The sequence below is a fragment of the Mastigoproctus giganteus genome, chromosome 4, assembly GCF_048544385.1.
Source record: "Mastigoproctus giganteus isolate SK-2022 chromosome 4, ASM4854438v1, whole genome shotgun sequence".
In the NCBI taxonomy this organism is placed as follows: Eukaryota; Metazoa; Arthropoda; class Arachnida; order Uropygi; family Thelyphonidae; genus Mastigoproctus; species Mastigoproctus giganteus.
The window spans coordinates 171,929,923-171,956,882 of record NC_143578.1 but is presented as its reverse complement, the minus strand read 5'-3'; the positions used below and the strand labels follow the sequence as shown (position 1 = coordinate 171,956,882).

The window sequence follows — 26,960 nt, the reverse complement described above, 5'->3', positions numbered from 1 at the left end:
CCTACTTCGAAAAGAAAGAAAGCCAGCTGATAACATACAAGAGTGGGGAAAGGACAAACCAGATTGACTATATGTGCCATAGGGGACATCTAAAGGAAACGAAGAACAGCAAGGTGATAAACGGAGAAAGTGTGTCTGCACAACATAGATTGCTTTTGGTCGTTTGGGAGGTTGCAGTGGACAAAGGTAGGAAATATTCAAGACAGAGGGAGAAAAGGATAAAATGGTGGAGGTTGAAAGAGGAGGGTTTGAGGAAGGAGTTTAGGGAAAAGGTGCTAAAAGGAATAAAGTTACCGGAAGACGTGCAAGAGTGGTGGAAGTTAAATAGTTGTATCATAAGGAAAGTTAGAGAAGAGTTGTTGTGGAAAACATCAGGAAGGGGGGGTGCCGGAGGGAAAGGAGGATTGGTGGTGGAATGAGGAAGTGCAATCGGTGATAAAACAAAAGGAGATGAAGAAAAGATGGGATTTAACAGGTAGCCAGGAAGATAAAGAAGCATATAAATTGGCAAAAAGGGCTACGGCAATAGCAAAGGCAAGATCAGTGGATGAGGCCTATGGGAAACTGGGAAGGAAAGATGGAGATAGGCAATTGATGAAGATAGCCAAAGCAAGAGACAAAGCATCAAAGGACTTCTCATCAATAAAACCGATAAACGATGAGAGGGGAGTGGTTAAGGAAAGGTGGAAAGACTATTTTAAGAAGTTATTAAATGAGGAAAACCCAAGAGCATTATGCAAGGATGGAGAGACGAATGAAAGAGTAGTGGAAGGCATAAGCAGGAAAGAAGTGGAAAGCGCACTCGGAAAAATGAAGGGGAAAGCAGTAGGTGTTGATCAGATACCAGCAGAGGTATGGAGAAGTCTGGGAGAAGAAGGGATCAATATCCTATAGGACTTTATGGAAAAACTGTGGCAGAAGGAGAGGATACCCGATGAGTGGAGGGAAAAGTATACTTGTGCCAATCTATAAAGGAAAAGGTGATGTGCAGGAATGTGGGAACTACAGGGGAATAAAGTTAATGTCTCATTCGATGAAGATCTGGGAAAGTATTGTGGAGGAAGGATAAGGCAGGAGATGGAAACAGGAGAGGAACAGTTTTGTTTCATGCCGGGAAGAGGAACAACAGATGCAGTCTTTGCTTTAAGGAAGGTGATGGAAAGATACAGGGAGATGCAAGTAGAGTTGCACGTGGTGTTCATAGACCTGGAAAAAGATATGATAGAGTGCCTAGGCAAGAGGTATGGAGATGCATGAGGGAGAAAGGTGCATCAGAAAAGTACATAAGGCTTGGGAAGGAAATGTACGAGGGAGCGGTGACTCGGGTTAAGAGTAGTGTAGGGTTCTCTGTAGAAGTCGGACTGCACCAGGGATCAGCTCTTAGCCCATATCTATTTGATCTGTTAATGGATGTGTTGGTGAGAGAAGTGAAGAGTAGAGCACCATGGAGTATGCTGTTTGCAGATGATATCGTACTGTGCGAACATCCCAAGGAAAGGTAGAGAAGAAATTGGAGGAATGGAGGAAAGCGTTGGAAGAGAAAGGTAGAGAAGAAATTGGAGGAATGGAGGAAAGCGTTGGAAGAGAGAGGCATGAGGATAAGTAGAACAAAGACAATATATGGTATTGAATGGAGAAGATGAGAGTTGTATAAAACTGCAGGAGGAAAAGCTACCATCAGTTTCGAAATTTAAGTATCTGGGATCGAATGTTGAGAGGGATGGAGGATTGAGTGCAAAAATACAGCATAGAGTGCAATGTAGATGGTTGAACTGGAGAAAGATAAGTGGGGTGCTGTGTGATAAGAAAGTAAATTGTAGAATGAAGGGAAGAGTGTATAAAACTGTGGTTAGACCCGCATTGATGTATGGTGCTGAGACATGGGCGATTACAAGGGTCCAGGAGAAGAAGATGCTAAGGTGTGTGGGTGTGTGTGTGTGTGTGTGTGTGTGTGTGATGAGGAAGGGCAGGATAAGAAATGACTACATCAGAGGTACGGTTAAGGTGGGCCTCTGAGTAAAAAAAATGCAGGCATCTAGGTTGAGGTGGTTTGGATATGTGGAACAAAGAAGTGAGGAGTATGTGGGGAAGAGGTGTGAAAAGTTGGAGGTGATGAGGAAGAGGGGGAGACCTAAGCTGAGAGGGAAGGACAAGGTGGCAGAGGATTTAAAAGAGAGGATGGAGTAGAGAGGAAGCCCAGGATAGGGAGGAATGGAGGAAAAGAATTAGGGACGGAAATGCCGACCCCATATAAATGTCGGAAGAAGGCGAAGATGAAGAAGAATGGATTGGATATGTATATATGTCTCCCCAAATCAGAAGTTGAAGTGAGTAATTACAGACCTGTAAGCATCTTGTTCCAAGGAAAATAAAACCAAATTGAAAGCAGCTTGCTTTCTTTGCCAGCATAGGAAAGTTTCTCTAGAGAAGACGGCATTGTCTATTTTCTGAACAAACTGAAAGCACGTGAAATTGCTTTAAAAAAAGAAACTGTCTGGTACTTAGTATTGATAATATGCCTGTTATGGTAAGCCCAAAAACAAGAATGCATGGATATTAAAAGAGAAGATTGAGTGCTGGGAGGCTGTGCTTGACGTGTTAAGTTTTGTGCTAAAAAGGGAAACTGCATGCTTTTCTGGGAAAGTGAATTTGTGGAACATTTATTACTGTCCAGAACAAAATGCTAAAAACAAAGATTGATACAATTTCAACTGATGCATGCCATTGAAGTAAATTTTGAAGTGAGATCATTGGTTAAATATGTAACTAGATAGGTAGAATAATGGCATCCTTTGACAAGACGGCACCTCCGTGGGCAGGAGTACCAGTGCATAGCACACGCTTCTTGATTAGACCAGGGTTCGAGCCTGTGACCACCAAATGCGGAGGATGTGGAAAGGTCAGGGAATGACCGCCGCATATCCCCTGGAGCAATATGGCCTAATGCCAAGTTGCTAATGCTCCTAAAAACTAAATAACAACTTAGGCAAGACTTTCAAAAAGAGTTTAGAAGGGGTGATAACGGCTCTGTGAACTCTTCAGAGTTACCAAATTGAGAAGAGAAGAAGCAGTCATTAGAGAGTGTCACTGACTCACATTTGAATGCCAAACAAATTTCATCAATTGACGGTACATAATTTTCATATTTAAAAATTTTGTGCAGTACTTCCATGGCATATAATAATTTATATGCAGTAATGTGCAGTACTTCCATATAATAATTTAAGCAACAGATGTTTTGTCATATTAGTTCTGTCAATTTCGGTGCAAGAACATATCAGCCTGCTATTATGAAAAAAGGAATTTGTGTACAGTGGTCCTTAGTTGTGGAGCTAACAAGTGCATAAGTTTGTACAAAATCAGTTAATGTCTAACAGAAGTCCTCAGACAGAAAAATCATAGGTAAGCCAAGTTTTGAGAACATACTGTAGTGCCAAGCAGTTCTATGCCTGTATTTAATATAAAAATATGTACTTCATCAGTGAAATTAATTTTTCGTGCAGTGTGGATTTTATAAACCTGTTTACCAAAAAAAAATATCCAGTTTTACTTCTGTTTGCTATTACCCAATGTCCAGAAAATCACTAGTTGACAGCTCTGGATATATTTTTGGTCAAATGTACCCAAACACACCTGGTGAAAGTGTAAATTACCCACAGTTCAGATTAGTTTTAATTATTGTTGGTGGAACTGTTTGCTCTTCTTTTCCGAGGTCATATTTTCCTACCATTTTTTTTTTTCTAGTGAAAATCGATATTTCTTGGATAAATTTACTGAAGCCATATGAGGTATGAAGAGTTTCCAATAAGATTAGTCAGCAAAGGTAAAGAAAGCCAACACGAGAACTATGGGAAACTTACTGGACAAACTTGTTTACTGCACTTTCTCCCTGCATTCTCAGTAAACAGACAGTGCGTTTTGCCGGTAGTGACAATAGAAGTTGGAGAATGATATATTGATTGACATGTAGGCATGACAGCCAATGTACTGATTGGTGCATGAACACAACAGCTGATAACAGCATAGTGTTAAGGGATTGATTGATGTTATAATATGCACATATGTAAAGAATCTTGGTAAAACTTCAGAACAGGGTGTGCACTCCGGCATAACATAACCTTTTTTCACTGGCCAAAATTAAGTATATTAAAAAAAAAAACCCTCCTCTTTTGATCTGTTCTAAAGTGTTACCAATTTCAGACATCATTAATTGCTTGAATCCATCCTGAATTAGTGGGGTAAACTAAAAAAGGAAAAGGCTTTCCAGTTTCCAGTAGACCTTTTCTTCTTTTTTTCTAATCTAACCTTTAAGGTTATGTTATGAAGCTTTAAAATGTACAACGAAATCAGTAATATGGTTTTTTAAATAGCACAAATATTCATGAACTGCAATAATTGCAGAGTTTGGAAACTAGACACCTTAGAGGAGATTTGATTGAGGTGTTTAAGGCTCTGAGAGGCATCAGTAAAATGAATGAGGACAAAATTTTCAAGATTACAAATGATGCTAGAACTAGGGGACATAAATTCAAGTTACGGGGGGAAATGTTTAGATTGGATTGCAGGAAGTTCTATTTTAGCCAGCGAGTTATAAATTACTGGAATAAGTTGCCGTCATGGGTGGTAGAGGCCGACAGTTTGGGGAAATTCAAAGGTCATCTGGATAGTACTTTCGGGTAAGGGAAGCACATAGGTTTAATTTCCTTTTTATTCATTTTTTATTTTATTAATTATTATTATTTATTTTTTTTTTTTTTTTTTTGTTTTTATCATTGTTTTGTTCGGATTTATATTTTTTTTTATTATTTTTTATTTTTATTTTTATTTTTTTTTTTTTTGGCTGGTGCAGCATAAGCCATAGGCTTTCTTGCACCATGCGGCCGTTACTAATACTAATAATACTAATACTAATACTAATTTGCTTTTAGTAATGAGAGAAAAACTAATCATTACATCGTCTGTCATGCCTACCTGTCAATCGGTATATCATTCTCTACTTCTATTGGTGGTACCTCCGTGGGCAGGAGTGGCAGTGCGTAGCACACGCTTCTTGATTAGACCGGGGTTCGAGCCAGTGACCATGAAATACGGAGGATGCGGAAAGGTCGGGAATGACCACCTCATATCCCCAGAGCAATATGGCCTTAGTTGCTAATGCTCCTAAAAACCAAATAACAAACAAACAAAACTTCTATTGCCACTACCAATAACATGCACCATCTGTTTACCGAGAATGCAGAGAGAAACTGCGGTAGCAGCAAATCAGTTTGACCATAGTATGATTTATCAGCTCTCATCATAGCTGACTTTGGCTGTATATCACATTGTGATATTGTGTATATACAAAGAGTACTAGGAAAGTTTTGCAATATGACGCAACAATGAATCACAGGAAGCTGCTTGTTGCTGCATGTTGAGACATGTTCATACGTGCATAGTAGCCGCCGCGCCAAGTCGATGGGCTCAGTTATTCATTAGTAGTGAGAGTGTAAAGTGCTTGTGATGGCATCGTGGTCACGAAATGAGATAAGGACAGTTTTGCGGTATAATTTCGTGCGTGGTTTAACCATAGACCAGTGCTTAGAAGAAATGACTCTTGCACTAGATGATGATTGTCCACATCGTACAACGATATTCAGGTGGTATAGAGAATTCCAAAGGGGAAATTTCACTCTGGAGGATTCTGAGAGGCCAGGAAGGCCACGAACGCCACTTACGGAGGAAAACGTTACTGCTGTGAGGAAAATGCTTGACGAAAACAGGCGAATGATCTACCAACAGATAGAGAATACTTTGGGCCTAAATGCACCAGCAGTTCGTTCGATTCTGCAAGATCATTTGCACGTGAAGAAACTTTGTTCTCTCTGGTTGCCGCATCAACTGACTGAAGAGCAGATGACACGACGTGTGACTTGGTGCCGGGAGATGTTAAAAAAGTTTGATAAGGGACAATCTCGGTATGTGAACAACATCGTGACAGGTGACGAGACTTGGCTGTACTATTACGATCTGCCGACCAAGGCTCAAAACAAAGTTTGGGTCTTTGATGATGACGACACACCCGTAATTGTCAGAAAATCCCGATCTGTAAAGAAGAAAATGATAGCTGTATTTTTCAAATCGAGTGGAATTGTGGAACGTGTCGTTTTGGACACGCAGAAGACAGTCACAGCTAAGTGGTATACTGAACAATGCCTGCCTAAAGTCATTGGATCTATGAAGAACCTGCGGCCAAAGTCAAGAATGGACACCTGGTACCTCCATCACGAAAATGCTCCAGGTCACCGCGCCAAAGCCTGCACCGAATATTTGACCATGACAGGACTGAAACTCCTCGAGCACCCTCCCTACAGGCCAGGCCTTGCTCCCTGCGACTTTGCACTGTTCCCGCATGTGAAAATGAAGCTAAAAGGGAGGCGGTTTTCCAGTGATGAGGACCTTCTACGGGCTTGGGACAACGAGTGTGCTTTACTCCCTAGTGAAACTTGGTAGAACTGGTTTAAAGATTGGTTTCGGAGGATGGAGAGGTGTATTGAATGTAGAGGAAATTACTTTGAAAAATTTAAATAAACAAAGCTGTATTGCAAAACTTTCCTAGTACCCTTTGTATATATATAGTTGCAGCTGCAGAGCCATTTTAATAATCTCCAGTGCTGTGGTTATTTTATTATTATTTTTTTGGTGGGTGGGTGGGCTTAATCAAATGATTATGCCCCTCACAATTGACAACAATAGATTATTTCAGTAATTGAAATGACTGATTATAATCTTTTTGTGCAAACTAGGGGGATAAAATAATAAAGTCCTATCCAATGCTACAGTGCCATTTTTCACTCGAGCAATATTTCCTATATAGTCTTTATTTTGATTAGGACTCTTATGCCTGCCACTGCTTACACTTCATTAACTCATAAGTGCGTATCCTTAAATGCAATCCACCTTTTCTGTATTATAGATACTGTTACTTTAAAATTTTGTTTAACCCGATTGTCATGCATTTTTGGGGGCCAAACATTTTAGTTTTGGAATGCATCTCGCTATACCATTATATCTATGGAAAAATCGTTCCTTGTGTACAAAAAAAATTGCTTTATGAACTACGTTTCAGGAATGCTAAGTAATAGCATTCTTTCCATCTATTACTATGTACGAGGGTGGTTCAATAAAGAAACGTCCTGACCTAGCTGCAGAGGTGCTAGCCTGTTGATTCTTGGCACAGGTTTTAGTCCTTCTCTACATAACCAGTGCAGATTTACACATTTTCCCCATTGATGGATGAGGCTACGGACACCATTTTTGTACAAGTGGTGAGGTTGGTCTTTGAACCATGACTCTGTTGCAGAAATGAGTGTCTCGTGGTCAGCGAAGTGGGTCCCCCGAAGAAATGATTTGAGGGAAGGAAACGAAGTCCGATGGTGCGAGATTGGGTGAGTAGCCTGGATGGGGCAGTATTTCTTATCCACAATTGGCCGCTTGTGTTGTTGCAATTTCAGAAGTGTGAACTGGGGCATCATCTTGAAGCATTCTCACACCTTTGGACAGCATACCACACCTATGTTTTGATTTTCTATCGTAAATTTGTGAGTAAGTTGGCATAATAGGTACCTGTAATCGTTCTACCTTTCGGCAGGTAATCAGTCATTATTATGCCTTTCTCATCCCAAAACACTGTCAGCAAGACCTTTCCTGCTGACGCTTGGATCCTTGCCTTCTTGTGGGATGGGGAACCATGGACTGCTTTTTACTTTCATTGTCGAAATGGTGTATCCAACTTTCATCCTGAGTGATTAGATGAGAGAAAAAGTCTTCCTCATTTTTTTGACACAGGGCTAACAACTCTTGTGATTTCTGTTGTTAATCAGCCTTCTGGAAACTAATCAATAATCAGGGACTCATCTTGCACTCAATTTCCAAAAATGGAGTTGGACATGGACTGTTTCATTAGAGCTCATACTAATCTTCACCTCCTGGGACAATTCATGCACAGATATCTGGTGATCTTCCATGATCAACTACTCCACTTTTCTGATCATGCTGTCATCAATGGCTGAATGGGGACAACCTGGAATGGGCTCAGATTCTATCGATGTCCAACCACACCTAAACTGTCTATGCCAGTGCTTCACAATGCCATAGGATGAGGCTTCATACTTATATGCAGCAGTCATCTCCTCATGGATTTCTTTAGGAGATTTCTCCTTCAAGAACAGATACCGGATTACAACTCTGGCTTCAACTTTGTCCATGATGCTACTTTGTCACATGTTCAGCTCTGTAAGAGAAAAACAAATTAAGACACAGGGCTAAAATTTTACACCTTTAGTACAGAGATATGTATGATGCTACACCCAAAATATCATGACTCTGCGATATGTGAAAGTAGGTGAGGGCGATTCTTTATTGAACCACCCTCGTATTGTAGAAACTTCTAATACAGTAAGTGTTCATTGTTATGACCAGTGAAATGTCTAAACATGAGGCTTTTTTTTTTTTTGCTATAATTGAAGTAAATTTTGCAAAGATGCATCTCTTGTTTAATTTTAATTGGTTGATATAAATAGGAATTTGCCAGTATGTTTCATTCGTCAGTGTTCAAACAAGTGGAAGCGAGGACAAAAGCCAATTATTATTGCTTGACTTGTATTTACTTTCTGTTTATACTTCTGGGGTGACTAGTCAGTGTTTTTGTAATTATGGACATATCTGTTATGAAGTGAGTTATTATCGAATAAAATTCTCATTAGTTACTTTCCATGAGAAAATGTACCAAATTGATATTATACTAAAACTTGCTGGGATGACAACTAAATGGAAAGATGTGGACTTGTAACATTTGTGTGCAAGATAACCCTTTCATTATCCTGTAGTTTGATTGTAGCTGAGAATTATTATAGTTGATGAAGATTAAAAGTGAGTATACAACTGATTTTCTCTAATTGATTTCTTCAGCATATATGCCTTTTTCCCTTTACGACTTGTCTATAATAAGAATCCATTATGATGATATCATAATCTGATTTATCGGATCTCATTATAGCAGACTGGCTGTATATCACATTGGGATATTAGAATATATATATATATATTTAAAACCATGAAATTTATATACTAATTAATTTCAAGGTTTCTTAATTGTTAATTGACGTTTTATTTTACCTTCATTATTTGAATTAATTTCCCATGAAAGATATTTGTAAATATAATTGGGGTTTCATATATTTTATTTAATTTGTATTTATCCATTTATTGTTTTATAATTTATCCTTAATTATACATGAACGTACAGGTGGTTTAAATACCTTCTCTTGGAAAAAGTTAATTGCACTTTTTTGGACAACTTTTTTAATTTAATTACTGAGTCAGAATTATATTGGCACCTTTTGCATTTAGTATTTTATTCAGTCGCTGTGTATAACATTTAAATAAGTCAGTTAAATTCATGTCTTTTATAAGACAACACTGATACAACTGGAACTAAAATGTCCTGTTCTTTATAATGATACAGCAAATAAATAAATCCATTATTTTATGCTACATATTGGTTAAAATCAGTATAAAAGAAATATGATAAAATGTAAAATAACTGTATAATTAAAAATGGAATAAAATGCTGTAATTGAGGAGCTTTTTTTTATTTTTTAAATATAGTATGTATTGCATGTGTCAACTGTTCATACAGTGGCAGTCTCTTAAAACAGAATGAGACATGTAGATGCAGCCATGTGATTATATGGAGAGGTCTTAATCCATTCATTGTCATTTACCTAGAGCTGTCCCTTACTATCTCATTCATCATTGTTTTCCATTGTTGCTAATCACTGCAGCAATAAATTATGATGGTGATGAGTGTGTTAACCATTTCCAGACCTCACTCTAAGATTACGTTTTCCACATTTCTTGTTCTGTATATACAGGAGACTTGTGCGTACAACGGTTAATAAAGATATGTTGTATAAAGCCTCTATGTTAGGGCATATGTTGGTTTTGCAGGGTTTTAATTTTTACATTTATATAGTTAGTTTTAATTTATACAGTGATTTTAAAAAGTATATATTGTATAAATTAATGATTTTATTTCTTATATTTTATTCTAAAGTAAAGACTAGCATTTAAGTTCCATTGTATATCAGTGCCTGATAGAATATAGTATTTATCATACTCATAACCTCAGGATTCTTTCAAAGTTTAAATAAGTTTAAATTGTCAACTGAAAGTTGCACATTTAAATCCTTAACAACATTATATGAGTTGGTAACTATATTAATAATTAATGCAATACACTGCATGTTGTTATCCAGTAATAATGCATATGTAATTGTGTTAATTCTTAATTTAGTCATTACCTTCCTCTATATTGTTTCATAGTTGCATAACAATAATTTAACAATAATTTTGTATATTATTTCATTTAAGATTTGAAATGAATCTTTATTTTCTAATGTTTCATTGATTTCCTTGCTGATAAATACTTTTGCAAGTTGCCACAATGTTTTCTACGAGTAGTCCACCTTCTGGAAAACATCAACTGCACATCTTCTGGCACAACAGTTGACAGAATACAGTTGAATAGGTGCAAAGTGCTTCAAGAGAATTAACATCTGTCCATTGTCAAGCCACATTTTCATCTGTGCAGTGATCTAATAGCTCCAGTCACTTAATAGATAAGTCAGTCCCTGTAACTTAACTTTTGCCTTCAGTAAACCATATACAAAATGCTCAACAGGTATCCACATGATTTTTCTATATTTATTCAAAGAAAAAGTTTTTTACATGATGAGGTTGCTATCGTTACTTGTAACAGAGCACCATTACAGAAGATAAATTTTTTTTCATTATACATGGGAAAAACTAGCCTAGTGCATCTTGGTTATCTTTTTAAATTAAAGGAAAAAATACATGTGATCAGTACTGCTTACTTCATTGAGTTCAGTATGTGATATGTTGTAAGGTGTGGGAAATTAATAGGATTCATTATGCCAAGTGCTTTTTTGTGGCAATTTATTTTTGATTAAAAATAATCATTGTGGTGTCTTGAATGTACCTTGAATGTTCCTTTTCTAAATTTTAATAGACACAGAGATAGCTAGTCTTATTTTGGGAAGTAAAATTGCAAATTCCCGTGATATTAATTTATTTTCAGCTGCTTGGGAAGTGCAATCTTTCGTAATAGGTGGTTCACAAGTGTAGTCTTGTAATTCTAAAAACCAATAAACAACACAGCTTGCAGATCCTCACATCTCATTGCATAATGGAAGCGACAAATTACTGCTTGGTCATAGACTGAGTAAAGTATTTTAAGTAAAAGATTTGATCTGCATGTTCGTTATCCAATCAATTTTATTAAAAAAAAAACTGAATTCTTAAGTTCTGCTATTAATAGTGAATTGAATAATGAAATGTGAGTTCAATGCCGAATTAAACAAAATGCAAACAAGTTGCATTTTTTAAAATTAATTGCAAATGTATACTTAGTTTAATAGTGAGATAGATGTGGATATTGAAGTTCAATGTATATGCATTCCCAGTAATGGCAGCATGGCTCAACAAAATGTTGGGAACATACATTTGTTTTATATCACACAAATGTGTGCATGCAGATTTAGTTTTGCATTAGCAACACCTACCTAATACCTCATGCAGCTGTGTGAGGCTTGAATTCATTGTAGTGGCTTGAATGTATCTTGGCAGAGACTCCACGAGGTGTTGCTTGGTTTTGAAAATCAGACTCCTGTGGTTGTGGTTCCTGTGCATTGCACAATGTCTCCAATACTGCCCGCACGTCATAGCATCAAATTTCCTTTTCCAGTAGGTCCTGAACATGCTCAGTTGAGTTGGGCAGCCATAGGAGGACAGAGAATTCATTGTCATTCTTGAAACTAGTTACCAACTGTATGGCCTTGTCATGGCACATCTTGTTAGGAGCCAAAGTTGTTTGGATACACTGCCATTATGAAGTGCATAGTTTGTCAGTGACAAGAGAAAGGTAGGTGTTCCCATTGAGTCATTGATTGACAGTGATCAGATGACCCAGGGCATGCCATGAAAACAGTCCCCAAACCATAACACCACTATCACCTCCAGCCTACCGAACACCAACATTGCAACCAGATGCCAAAGGGGCCCTTGTTGCTTTCTCACCAACAGCATGATTGTTTTGGAAATGGTACTCATCAGACCAGATGACAGATTTCCACATGTCACTGGGTCCAGTGTTGGTGCCGACATACTCATAAGCACAGTTTAATGTCTCAGTGAGCATGGGTACCTGTTATGGCAGTTTATGCACTGGCTGCATAAACTGTGTGGATATTCATCTTGCTATTCCTATGTAGTACTGTATGGTTAGCTGGCCCACCGTGCTGCTCACCACGGGTGTTGATCGTAGGTGGCTGATTGTTCAAATGCTGTTGAGCCAGTCATGGTGGACTAGTGACACCACAGAATATACCATGATAGACTGGAGACACCACAGAACGAACCACGTTTGCTGTCCATGAGATACTGGCACTTGAACATTTTTGTCCTGCAGTCGTTCCACGTTCAAAGTTAGAAAGATCTCAATACCAACCCATTTTTCTTGCACACACTTAAAAACTGATCCCCATGTGTGCAAACTGTAATCTTGTATCATCCATTCCCAACTTTGAGCTGTCAGCAGGATCAAAGATTACTCCATTCCCAGGGCTGTGCCAGGTTATATAGCTGTCCTGGTGGAAACTTCTTAATTTCTGCCCTCCCCCATGGTCATTTTTCTTATATCAATTTTTTTGGGGGAATTTAAAAAAATATATTTCCAAAATAATATATAATTTTATTATTTAAACACAAAATAACATATTATTGATACATTAAGTAAATATGTTAAAAATAAAATAAAAGGAAACTACATTTATTTTGCTTTGACTGCAGATAAAATGAAACTATATATAAACATTAAAATAAAAATGTAAATAATAATAAACAATAACAAAACATTATATAAATTTAACTTGCCTTGCTTGGCTGTAACAAAATTAGTCATAATATTTTTTATATCTAATGAATCACAAATATCACTTTCTATAGATATTACTGCTAAATTATTTAATCTTTTTTGATGCATTGATGAACGGAGGTAATTTTTTGTTAAATTTAATTTCGAAAAAGAGTGCTCACCATTAGCTACTGATATGGGTATTGTTAACATTTATTCTCGATGAAATAAATATATCAGGAAGTAGAGTGCTTAAATTAGTTTTGAATATAAAACTAAAATTTCTTGTGGAGTCTGATTCATGGATATAAAATTTGTATTTCATTTGCAAGATTAACAGCAACAATATCTTTTGGACATTCCTCATTGGTGGCATCTGGTAACTGTAATTCTAAATCTGAACAATGTTTTAAAATGTCATCTTTTGGCATTTTACTTTGCTTGCTGAAACATTGTAAAAAATTAAAATTCTTATTATAAACCTCTAGCTGTTCATCTATTGCATTTCTTGTAGTAGCTAAAATGGCAAAAAAAAAAAAAAAAAAAAAATATTTTAAAATTATCTTTTGGTGTTGGCACAAATTCATCTCCAGATCCATAATCAAATAATTTTTTGTTTGTTTTCTTCTCATTCTTAAGTTTTCTTTCAGACAATCAGTGTCAATTTGTAATGAGTTAGAAATTTTTTCTGCATTTTTAAATACATGTACAAAAAATGCTCATCTTTTTTAAAGTTTATAATTGTTTTCTTTAATTTTTTTGAAAATGCGTTAGTGATGTTAATATTTCCGATTGTGCATTTTGTAATATGTGCTTACAAAATTTACATTAAATAAAATGCCAAACCAAATAATAGTAGAGCACACAAATTTAAAAGATCTAATTTTATTTTGACAATGACTGAGACTGATATTGTTTTTAAAACAAATTTATCACAATCCGAATATATCTCATAAAGAGCATCATCAATTTGTTGTAGATTGTATAGAGTTTTTATAGCGTCACTTCGACTTTTCCAACCTGTGTGTCTGACAAAGATTTCAGCTAAAGATTTGAAACTTTGTTTTTTAATATTGTCCACTGTTTAGTACTACTAGAAAAAAATTAAGTTCTTGTTTAATTCCAAAAATTCCAATTGTCTCAAAAGATATTTTTGCCGCATCATTCTCCACTAAATTCAAAGTATGTGCAGCACAAGGTGCAAAAATTGCTCGGGAGTTTATATTTAAATTTTTTTCCTAAAGACATGTTTTTCTTTCATAATTGACCCCGTTGTCGTAGCCTTGCACACACATATTTTGAATATTAATGTTATATTTTTCTAAAATAAATTTAGTCCACTACCAATCGTATTTTCAATTTCATAGAAACCTAAAAGATATTCCCTGTTTTCCATTTTTTGTTTCATCATTATAAATTACAAATCTTAAAATAGTTAGTTGTTTCTGATGACTGGCATCAAGTGTACAATCTAAAATCAAAGAATAATATTTAGCTTCCTGTAACTATTTAAAATTTTTTTCCCTTGTACTATTTCCTATTATATTTAAACTATCATATTTTGAATTATTGTCTCCTAAATAACATGGCATGTGAAGTTGATCAATCTGAATAAGTTGCATGTGTTCTGATAAAGTGGAATCAAATTTGCCAATCATTTGTATTAATTGCAAAAGTTTCCGTTATTGGTATTGAATAATTTTGAATTAGTACCGCTTAAGGCCAAATATTGAATGCAAAGAACAATTCTGTTTAAATACTGATTGCCATCTTATTTTTTTCTTTATTTATCAGACTTTGATGATGTGCTTGTACTGTATTTTGTAATTTTAAGTTTTTATGCAAATTAATTAATTTGTTAGTGTATTCAGTATGCATATTGCCTTTTTTCATGTTATTCAAATGTCTTGTTAAATGTTGGCAATCTTTGAATCCACCGTTTACAAGCTGAAACAGTACTACTTAAAATAATTACAATTACAGCAGACTCTCGATTTACCGAGATCGTATTTAACCAGGACATTTCAAAACTCCAAATAAAAAATTAAATAAATAAAAAATCAACCAGAAATCATAAAATTCAGATAATAACTAGAATCGGCATAAACAGATGTTTTGCAAGTCGTAAATAAGCGACAAGAAGCAGCATTATAAATCGTCGTTTGGAGATTATTGTGCCTATTACCTTCGCACCCGCTGTCTTCATGCCTGTCCTAAAAAAAAACCACCAAATGTTTAGTTTGTTTTAACGCATCGCGTTGATTGTTGTGTTGCATCGCACAGCAAAAGGACAAACTTTGTTTCATTATTTATGTCAGGGATTGTCAATTTTTTTATAGTAAATATTATTTTGTTTAGAAATCGTGAAAATGATGGGCAAACACAAGAGAATTAAACAAAAACTTTAAATTATTCATAAGTTTGAAAAATTGTGCATCCATCAAGTCTGATATGAATCAGAGCTGTAATACTCAGTATGTTCTACGTTGGTAATAATATCTGTAAAATAATTGAGGTAAACTCCTTATTATTTTACAAAAATCCATTAAGTCTCTAAAGAACCATTATGTTGGTGACCGGGGTGGGGGGGTTAAATTTAAAATTCTTTATTTGTTAATATAAAATACAACAAAACAGATTCTTCAATACATTGAACTTTTAGTAGTCTCCTTAGTCTTTGCCACCTCTTTTAGTGTTTATAGAACATTGGTCTTTAACGCCTCTTAGTCTCTGCTGCCCCTTAGTCATTGCCGCCCTGGTGCAGTACACCACTTGCGCCACTGGGTTGGTTCGGCTCTGTCCATTCCTACATAAGGGGATGTTGCTAACATAAAACCAACTTGTTTTTGTGTTTGTGGATATACATGCACACTGTAAAATAATTATCATATTATCATTATATTAAATTAGCTGGATTATGAAGGATTTTTTTTTTTTTTTTTTGTGCACACACTTGTTCTTTGTCTCTTGTTTATATCAGTGTGATCATTTAGTTTGCATGCCAGCCAACGTGTTATATATGCGAGTTGATGTTTTAGTTTTAAACCATATGACTTTGTTTCCTGATGATTAATTTTTGAAAATTGCTTCTTTCCTTTTGGTTGACATAAGTTTTCACATTTTTAAAAGTAAGATAAAACCATAATTTATTTCAGTATATCATAATTATAAGTAACATTGTTTTGTAACTACTTTATTCCTTGCAGGGTATAAACTCATGCATGTACAGTATAAATTGCCGACCGGGCTAGCCGAGTGGGTAAAGTACCTGCCCGGCAACCCAAAGGTCGCGGGTTCGATTCCCGCCTCGGGCTTGGATCAAAGTACTGCAAAAAACCTTGGGAGGTGCAATATGGCCACAGAAGCCGATGCGCCAACAACTACCAAATCAAAAAAAAAAAAAAAAACAGTATAAATTATGGATTAGGCACAGCAGTAAGGATGTTTTTTCACCATTGAGAAAGCTGCAACTGTTAAACAACTATCTCAGTGATGTAGTGTGTCACATTTTCAAAGATTACTGGACCCTGAGTGGGATGCATCTACTATTTGATAAATTAGTTAACTTGTTTTTCAAGTTAACAAGTATGTATTAGTACTTGTTAACTTGAATGAAAAAAAAACAACTAGCATTTGCTCAGAAATGCAAGGAATATTACTGGCTGGTGACACTCAACTCAGTGTCTCAATTGCAATGCTCAATGTTGTGTGCAGCATGTTGTGGATTGTTTCCTGTATAATACCAGGGATAATGTACACTTCCAGTTGTTGGGATCTTACTATCCTACAACAAATATGAACAGACAGGCCAGAAATTTTATTTTATATAAAACAATTCGAATGTTTTGTGTACTGTTAACTTTTGTTCTTATTCTGTCAAAACACTACTACAACAAAGTCTGCTTATGCAGTTTATTTTTGTGGATAGGGAAACCTCCATTTTAACACCTGTGTGGAACTAATCTTATATGCCTTAAGTTGAGGAATATCTTTAATTCGGACTGAGTTGTTAAATTCTCATTAACACTAAATTGAGAAACAGAATCCGAGAGCTGGTTTCATTCCTAAATTACATGAAAAAAATTGATTTAATTTGAGAAAGGTTGATTTGGGTGAGTTAAATAGAATAGTGTTATTGTTAGCCATATGATGTTAGGAAGCCCTGGGCTTTTGCTGCACCAACCAAAAAAATAAAATAATAATAATAAATAAATAATAAACCACCTGTTTGATTCCGTTGTTACATAGGTAGCCAGCCATCCAGCTGAACTTTGAATTTTCCCAACAGTCAGCCTCAACCACCCATGGAAGCAACTTATTCCAGTAATTAACAATTTGCTGGGTAAAGGAAAACTTCTAAACTCCCCATCCCACCCATTCATTTTATTTTTACCTCTCAGAGCCTTATATGCCTCATTCAAATCTCCTCTAAAGTGTGAGTGAGTGGCGCCTCCGTAGCCAGGTGGGAAGGAGCAGTAGTGCGTAGCACACGCGTCTTGATTAGACCGGAGTTCGAGCCCGTCGCCACCAAATACGGAGGATGCGGAAAGGTCAGGGAATGACCACCGCATATTCCCGGAGCAATATGGCCTTAGTTGCTAATGCTCCTAAAAACCAAATAACAATAACAACCTCTAACGTGTCTAGTTTCAAAGCTCTGCAGCCCACATATTCAAAGTCTTTCCTCATATGGTGTTTCTTCAACCTTTTGCCAATCTCACCAGGCAAATTACCCATCTTTGGAAACTTCCAAGAAGCTTGTTTATTGAAACATTCAATAAACCATTAATAGAACACTGTGACCTTCCCTGCCACATGTCTGCACTGTTTGGAGAATTGAATTTTGTGTCTGACCATATCATTCATAACCCCCAAATCTTTTCCAAATCATAGTCTGCTTTTGCTGGACTAACCTTTTCTGTGGTATTTGTAGTTATAGACTTCAGTACTTTTTTATTCCTCTGTAACCAGCAAAAGCAGACTATGGGAAGTTTCTGACTAAGGGAGCAAAGAATGGAGGATAAGCAGTTTTTATTGTACATGAATACTAAGAGGAAATCTTACCCTTACATAATGGATGCAGGAAAGGTCCCTGATGCAGCAGGATGTTTCCTGGGTTATCTGCACTGAATTCTTGATTTCACTGAATAGGTACTTTACATCGATAGATACAGACAGTATGAGTTGTGTTTTTTTTTTATGCTGCATGAGTAATTAAGGCCATAAGCACTTCCTAATTCACTTCACAAATATATGTGGTCTCAATTCTAATCTCAACGATGTCCATTTCCACTTGCAGTCTGCCAAACCACATGTACTTTTTCTGACAGAATCTCAGTTATCGGTTGATTCAACTACTGCTCATCTCAGATGCCCAAATTATTCGCCGTATGATTCCTTTCACCTCAAAGGTGGTATTGTGCATATGTCCGTTCTGATATTCCCTGTCAGAGACTTGGCAATTTGGAATCTCCTCTCTTTGACCTTCTCTGGCTTAAAATCTCTACCTCATTGTGTCAAATTCATCTGTTATCTCTCTACCGTTCTCCCAACTCCACTAATCACTTGGAGCTCTTTGACTTCCTCTCTTTGCAACCTGACTTTCTCCAGTCCAACTTTCGTAACAGTGAGGTAATTTTCCTTGATGATTTTAATGTTCACAACTCCAGCTGGCTTCCATTTTCTAGTCACACTGACCCAGCAGGTCGAGATGCTGAGGCTTTTGTAATTACTAATGACCTAGCACAGATTGTTCATTTACCTACAAGAATACCGGACAATCCTAATCATACAGCCAATACTCTTGATCTTTTTCTCACAAACAACCCTTCTAAGTACACGGTCGAAGTGAGAGCTCCTTTAGGCACTTCAGATCACAACTAGGTGTCTCTTCTCCAATGGAACCTTTATCTCATGGCTATTCTCAACCTCATGTTGTTTGGTATTACAAGAATGCAAAATGGGATGACCTGTGAGACTTCTTTTCTTTGGTCGGATTACTGTTTCAAAACTTCTGATGTCAATGTTTGCTCAGATCGTGTCAGTGAAATTATTCTTGCAGGAATTTATCCTTTATCCCACACTCCACTTTAAAATCTCGTCCTTTATCTAAACCTTGGTTTTCCAATAAATGTGCTAAGGCTGTTCAAGAGAAGAATGTTGCATATCGTAATTGGCTTATTTCTAATTCTTCAGTGTCATTTTCTGCTAAACCAAAGTCCGCAACAATTGTAAAGCAGTTATTAATCAGTCCAAACTAGAGTTTGAACAGGCTAAGAGTAGAAAACTTGCTTCTTGCCCTAATGGTAGCCGAGCATTCTGGTCTCTTGTCAAAGCTATTGGCCGCAACTTTTGTCCATCTCTGCTCCCACATCTGTCCAAACCAGATGGTTCTGTTATCACTTCAACCAAGGATAAAGCTGACCTGCTAGCATCCCATTTTTCTTCCAGCTCATGTATTAATGATCTTGGTAAAACACCTCCCAACATTCCCAACACACTCCATTCAATGCCTCCTGTGGTCTTCCGTCAGAAGGATATCAGAAGGATTTTGATGAATCTTGATGCTAAGAAACTCCAGGTCCTGATGGTATTTCTTCACTTGTTCTCAAAACCTGTGCTCCTGAACTTACTCCTATTCTTTGCCGCCTTTTTTCACTTTCTTATTCCAAAGGTGTTTTTCCTTCTGCTTGGAAATTTGCTCATATCCAGCCAGTTCCCAAAAAGGGTGACAAATCTCTCCCATCCAATTATTGTCCCATTGCAATTATTTCTACTCTTTCTAAAGTAATGGAGAAATCAATTAACCGCCAACTCTTAAACTAGCTAGAAACCTTCCGTCGGATCAACGATCGCCAGTATGGATTCTGTCAGTGTCGATCCACTCGTGATGTTCTGGCTTATGTTACTCATTTGTAGACTAATTCAGTGGAAAGGTTCGGTGAAACACAAGTAGTTGCTCTTGACATCTCAAAGTCTTTTGATCGTGTTTGGCATAAAGGTCTTCTAAACAAGCTTCCATCTTATGGTTTGCCAACTGTTTTTAGTAATTGGTTATCCAGTTTTCTCTCTGATTGCTCACTGAGGGTGATGGTAGATGGCTCTCTGTCTTCTAACTTCTCAACTAATGCCGCTGTCCCCCAAAGGTTCAGTTCTTTCCCCACACTCTTTTCCTCTTGTATATTAATGACCTTCTTCCATTGAGTGGAAATCCTATCCATAGTTTTGCCGATGATGGCACATTGCATTCCACTTTCCATTTTGAAAAAACCTTGTCCTGCTCAATCAGCTTCAACTTCTCAAATCTGCTACCAATTCCTTAAATGCCGATCTTCAGGTAATTCTCCAGTGGGGCAAAGACAACTTAGTTGATTTCAACCCTTCTAAAACTCAGTCTTGTCTTATATCTCGCCAAAAGGATTCTTCTGCTCCTATGCTTATCTTTAGTGACACTCAGATTTCTAGGCAAAATGATATATCTCTTTTGGGGATTACCCTGACTTCTAATCTCTCTTGGGCTTGGCACAAGCACATTACAAATATTGCTTCCTCTGCATCTAAAAAACTTGGTTTTCTGTTTCGCTCTCGGCGTTACTTTCTTCCAAACAGCTGCTCACTCTGTATAAATCGCAAATCCGCCCTGCCATGGAATATTGTTCCCACAACTGGGGTGGTGCCCCCAAAACCTCTCTCAGGCTTCTTGATTCCATTCAGAAGAGGGCAGTTAGGTTAATTAATGATTCATCTCTAACAGAGTCTCTCCACTCGCTTTCTCATAGACGTACTGTTTCTGCTGCATGCCTCTTCTACAGATACTTCCATGGGCACTGTTCTTCTGAATTGGCTTCTATAATGCCCACTCTCTCTTTCAAAACAGTTCGAACATGTGCCGCTACCAGCCAACCTTCATTTACTGTCCAACTTCAAACCCACAGAACCAACTTTTCACCTTCCTCATTTATTCATTCAACTGCCATTTTCTGGAACAACCTTCCTTCATACGTATTTCCTGAAAATTACACTCTACAGAAGTTAAAGTCCAATGTCAACAAATATCTTCTTTCGTCTTTTCAACCTCCAACCCAAGCACGGTACTAAGTACTATAGGTTCTAATACCTCTTGTGTTTGGGGTTCACATAAAAAAAAAAAAAAAACATTACTGAAATAAGATAATCTTATATTTAATTTTTGTTTGAACTTTAATTAAAGACCAATTAAAGTAAAATTATGTAAATTATATCACGGCGTGTGCATATCTAGTTTCAGTTATAATACAAACCAATTTATTAAGTAATTTATAATTTTTGTCACAATGATGAAACACAACAAAACTGGCTATTGTAGTAAAACTGAAAATAAATTGGAATAAAATGAAAATAATTACATCCATAAAAATATAAATAAAAATAGTAAAATGTGCACCCAAGGAAGGAGGGTAATTGTCAACTTGACATGTAAAGCTCCCAATTAACCCAGAACTGTTACTAATGGCAAATGATTCAAGGAAACAAGCTTATACATCAGCAGCAAAAAATTAAAATAATTAATAATAAAATAAAAATAAATAACCACCTAACTCATCTGTTTGTCCATTCCTTTTAATAATTTGTCTAATTTTTTCTTTAAATTTATACAAACTACCTATCTCTACAACATCAGATGGAAATTTGTTTTAATAATTAAGTCACAATCTTGCTGAAAGCAAACTTTCACACATTATTGCACAGTCGTCTTTTTCCATTTTACATGAGGGGGCGGAGAATTTATGCCCCCCTACGTATGTAGGTTGTTCACCAGCCTCAGTAGCCGAGTGGTCAGGAGCAGGAGTGAAATAGCACACCCTCTTTGAGTAGACCTGGGTTCAATCCCCTGGCTGCTAAATACAGTCGATCTGCCAACCTGCACTGGACCAGGTGGCAGATTATGGTCCATTTCTCTCAGCATGAATTGTTTTGAGAAGGCTTCCATCCTGCAGTGGGTTGATAATGGCTGCAGTTTATGTATGCTGTTCAAGCAGTAGTTAGGATGCCACCCAAATTTAATTTACTCATTACATTAAGGGCTGATGCTTCGGCTAGATCCCCTCGCAGATGTCTACTTTCCAGACACTGTAATTCGAAGAATTTGAAGCCTTGGTAACCCTTTTGTTCCCCTCACTAATATCATTGCTCTTCTCTGCACCCATTCTAACAGATCCATGTTCTACCTAAAATGAGGCTGGTCATTACCTTATGTAGTGGAACAGCCACCTCCTTCCTGCTGGCAAAATTCCTTTTTATCATTGTCAGAACACCATGAGTTGTCCTAGCATGCAGCCCAGAGAACTTCACATAGGACTGTAATTATCACAGGGCTTTTTCCTTTCTCCTTGAGTGTGGTACTGCCCAGTTGGGATGTTATCCTGGAATTACTTCTTCCATGTAAATCTGGCATCTGTACATGCCTTTAGGATAGATTGTTTTTCTAATAAATAATCTTCTGAAATTTAACATTGCCAATGTTAAACTCCAATTACTACTTCTCAGCTCATCTGGCTAATATTTTTTTCTCTAGGTCTTGTTGCAAAAGTCTTTCCTTGAATCCCGTCATTTACCACCCTACCAACATTGGTACCATCTGTAAATTTAGAAAATTTTTTTTTTTTTTTTTTTTTTTATGAAAACCCCAAACACGAAAGGTATCAAAACCTATAGTACTTAGTACCGTGCATGGGTTGAAGGAGAAGTATGGGGGGAGGGGGGGGATGCCGGAAACTTTGCTCTAGAGACTAAACATAGATTTCACCACTTCAAGCCTCCAATAAGCAAAGTGGTGGTATTTCACCGGTTGATGAAAGTCATCTACCACCTGGGATTAAGCTTGCTATGCCTTTATCAGTATTATTAATAAATATTGAAAACAGTAAGTGACCCAGCACTACTCTTTGAAGTTTGCGATTAATAACACCAGGCCAAGAGGAGCATTTACTGCCCATTAATAACTGCCGTTTGCCATCTACCACTTGAACATCCTTTTATCCATAGAACTTGCCACTTATGCCATCCCTCTCCAGCTTATACAGCAAGCTTTTATGTGGAACAGCTTTTCAGAAAAAGCTGTTCCACATAAATTCCAGAAAAGCTTTTATGTCGAAAGCTTTTCTGGAATTTAAGTCGTGATGTAAGAATTATTTTTCTCCCTCCACTTCTTTTGTTACCATGTAGTAGCCAACCAGATTGCTCAGGCAGGATGTTTTCTTAACAAATCCATGCTCTGATTGCTATGCATTCCTGTCCAATTATTTATTTGATAATTCCATTATTTTCCTTGGAACAGAAGTCAAGCTTGTTCTAGTTAGTTACTTCTCCCTTTGATCCTCCTTTATCAATAGGGGAAACATTCAGGGTGGATGGATTCAAATGTGTGATTCTGCCTCTGAATCAAAGGTTGCTCTCATAATTGTGACTAAAAGGTTTACTTGTTTCTTTTAATAATATCTTTTACTGTTTCTAAAAATTTTTCACCAAAAATATACAAATCTGACATTCTTGTTGTGGCACATCAGCTCATGAACTGTTAAAATATATACAGCCAATATTTTTTTCTTCATTGCAGGGAGAACTAGCGATACCATGTGCAATGTATTGAATTCATTGAAATTGTGGAGAATTTTACTAAGATTTAGAATGAATCGGTTTCATTTGATGTGGTTTCCGTGTTGGATGAAAGAACTTTCGAAACTGGTGAACATCCATGTAATGTTTGGTTTGAGAAACTTGATAGTGATGGGATTCTTCTTCTTGCTCAGATTATGCACCTGAGGGGGTTGTAAATTCAAATTGAGGAAAAACAGTTATAGAATTGATCTGCAGGAATGTGGTTTATTGCTGGGACAAACTTTTGGGCAAATGAATAAGAAAAATGGGAAGTTTTTTTTTTTGGCTGATGCTGTATATAAGCTTGCTTTCTTTGCATCATATGCCTGCTTCTACTGTTTAATGCTAGTAAGTAGAATGACTGCCACAGACTAATTAACTGTGACCATGGCACTGACTGCCAATTTTGTAATCATATAGTCGAATCACCAAAGGTAGTCCTTTCACTGCCAAGAATATTCTCTTGGTCAGTGGAGTCCTGTTATAGCATGAGATTTAAATTCATTCTATAACAATTTAAATTTTAAACAGTATTTTAAAAATATACAAATAGATGAACTGGCATCAAAGAGAGAGAAAAAATTCATGTAGTCTTTACTGATTAAGTTTATATTACATTTCATTTACAGTACTTATTTTATGCAATAAAATAATAAATACAAATGTATAGTCACTTTTTTTAAAATTAACTGTACAAATTTAGATCTTCAAACTTATAAAATAGATAATGCTATATAACCTCGTTTGACACTATATTCAGGATTCATCTGGGAACCAACAATTCACTCTTGAAGTGCAGGAGAATCATTGTCTTAAAATGTATGACTTTAAATTGAGAAATGTTAATTCAAGGGAATTAATATGGCCCTTGCATGATCCTATGCACAGGACCACAAGGAATAAAATGAATGTACCATTTTGTTAAGAAAATCAACTTATACCCTGTGATGAATAAAGTAATTAAAGACTATGATCAGACTAAGCTTTCCCCTCAATTATAGTGTGTTGCTAGATTAATGTTTTTATGGTATATTTAGTAATTACAACCATTAGAAAGCAAGTCTAAACCTTTACAAAAGTTAGAGGAAGTATGCCTTGCAGTTGTTTCCAATATTGAATGTTATTTCAAGGGCTAGCATAACAGCTATTTACATTGTTTCCTTTGTGATAGTAAAATTATGTACACCTTTAAATTCATTGTTCAAAAAGAAATACATGCTGTAAATAGTGAGCTATTTTATCTGTACTAGCAATCGTGAAATATGAGTGTTCCTGTATATAGAAAAAAATTAAATAAATCCGTTATTGAAATATTTTAATATCTATTTGTACAGTTATCAGATGAGAAACTAGATATTTTATGCAATTTCTTTTTATGAAATTGGTGTGAGTTAGGAAGGATGTTTAAAGAAAATTGATTGCACCCTGCATCATCTAAAATTCCATTTGCTTTCTTAATATCTTTACATCATCTTATGATATCCTAGAAAATACTAAGCGATAAATAGTTTTGCCGTGTCATGTTGCAATTGCCTATGGCTCTTCAACTTTGGTTGTATTGTATTTGTTCGAACTATGGTTTACGATTGACTGCAGAAACCAGTATAATTATCCGTTGTCTGACGATCGCTCAATCAGAGTTGCTACAGATGGCCTTTAACTTCTGGATGTGAGCAGAAAACGTGGTATATCTGGTAACTATGTGGATGCAGTATCCCAAACTCTCTCTGATTGGAGTTACTGCCAGAGCCTATAGTGGGTGTGAAAATTTACAGAAACCTTATTAACAGGTAAGCTGAGGTAAGTATTTTGTTATAGGATGATTGTATAAATTTGTTTAAACTGGGAATAGATTTTTTAGATATTAAAAATAGTGTTTATTCTACTTGTTGTTTTTCACAACAACAAACATGATAAATTTATGAACAGTGAAATTTCTATTTTTATTGTTATATTTTTTTACAGACCTCCTTGCTGCTCTCATGGTTGAAATTTGTCTTCTGGTGATGCCACCTTCGAGTTGCCAGGTTTTGCCCATTTCTCATAATGTGATTGTGAAATTTTGTCAGTGAGAAAAATAATGGTAACAATGTGGTTTATCATCACCATCATCATCATCATCATCATCATTTGGAAGTAAAAAGTTTAAAAAAATAATATTAAAAATAATTAAGTAGAGGACCGACTTTCCAGGATTGAATCAAGAGTTTTCCCCTCCCTTTTCATTTGGGAGGACAGGTTATTTCATATACTGCATTACCTTATATGTAAATGTTTTGTGTGTTCTTTTGTAGACTGTTAGTATCCAACTTAGTTGGAAACATTCCCTTGGCATTAGTTGCTGCACCATAAAACTGCACATATTTTATTTTAAACTTAGTGCAAAATACTGTATAGCATTTTAAGAACTAACGATAAACAATCATAGGCCTCTTAGAGGAGGTCATGTATAGTAAATCACTATCTTGCATCCGAATTTTTGTTATCGTGAATTGGATTTCCAGGAATCAGCAGGACCAATCATTACCCTTGAGAGGAGGTAATATGCGTTGCACATGCAGCATTAAGCCCTTAAGTAAGGGATTGTCTTTTATGTAATGTCAACAGCTATAATAGCTGGTTAGCCAGTTTGTATTATTGTCATTAATAAAAATTTCGCTTAGAATTCATTGATCTTATTAAATCTAACAAGAGTCACTGACATTTTTTATAATGAATGTTTATTCAGATTTTAATAAAACTATTTTGTTAATGTTAGTTTGAATAAACATTTTATAGCTATCCACTCTGAATGACCACTGATCAAACAGAAGTTTGTATTTGGCAAAATGTTGAAAAATTTTTGAATATTATTTGAATTCTTAATGAAGCTTGGTGCATCAAATCTAATGCAATTAGCCCATTGCATTATCTTATTAGAAGATTATCTGGAGACTAATTTTTCCTGTGCTTCATTAAACCCACCTCCTTTTTCTGCAATGATAAATTATTATAAACTTGCAATTTGTGATGCAACAGTTTCAATCTGGAATTTTTAAATTGTGCTTTCTCAAATATTAATTGGCATCAGCTTCAGGGTAACAGTTTTTCGGTTAACATGTGATTGTTTCAGAATTTTACAAAAGATAAATTCATTGAAGCATTTCAACTCCTGTTATATGACTTAATAGTACTGCCCAACTAGTACTGCCACTTGATATTTCTAGGGATTTTTAAATAATTTATTATTTCCAGTGTTACATTGCTCTTGGCATCTGATGGTTTTCTTCAACTTGTTTCATGCTCTGCATTGGCAATTTGCCCTCTGAAGTCTAAGTGATTATTAGCTGTCTTGTTTGCAGTAAATGTGTAC

General features: G+C 36.1%; 1 protein-coding gene across 3 annotated transcripts in view; it reads left to right on the top strand.

The window, feature by feature from the left end:
- LOC150087202 (far upstream element-binding protein 1-like) overlaps nt 1-26,273 on the top strand; it is a 241,664-nt gene extending 215,391 nt beyond the window's left edge. For all 3 annotated transcript variants that reach the window (XM_090373028.1, XM_090373027.1, XM_090373026.1), the window contains one exon: nt 25,574-26,273. The gene's annotated coding sequence lies outside the window, so the exon portion shown is untranslated. The remainder of the gene's footprint in view (nt 1-25,573) is intronic.
- Nucleotides 26,274-26,960: the final 687 nt, after the last annotated feature.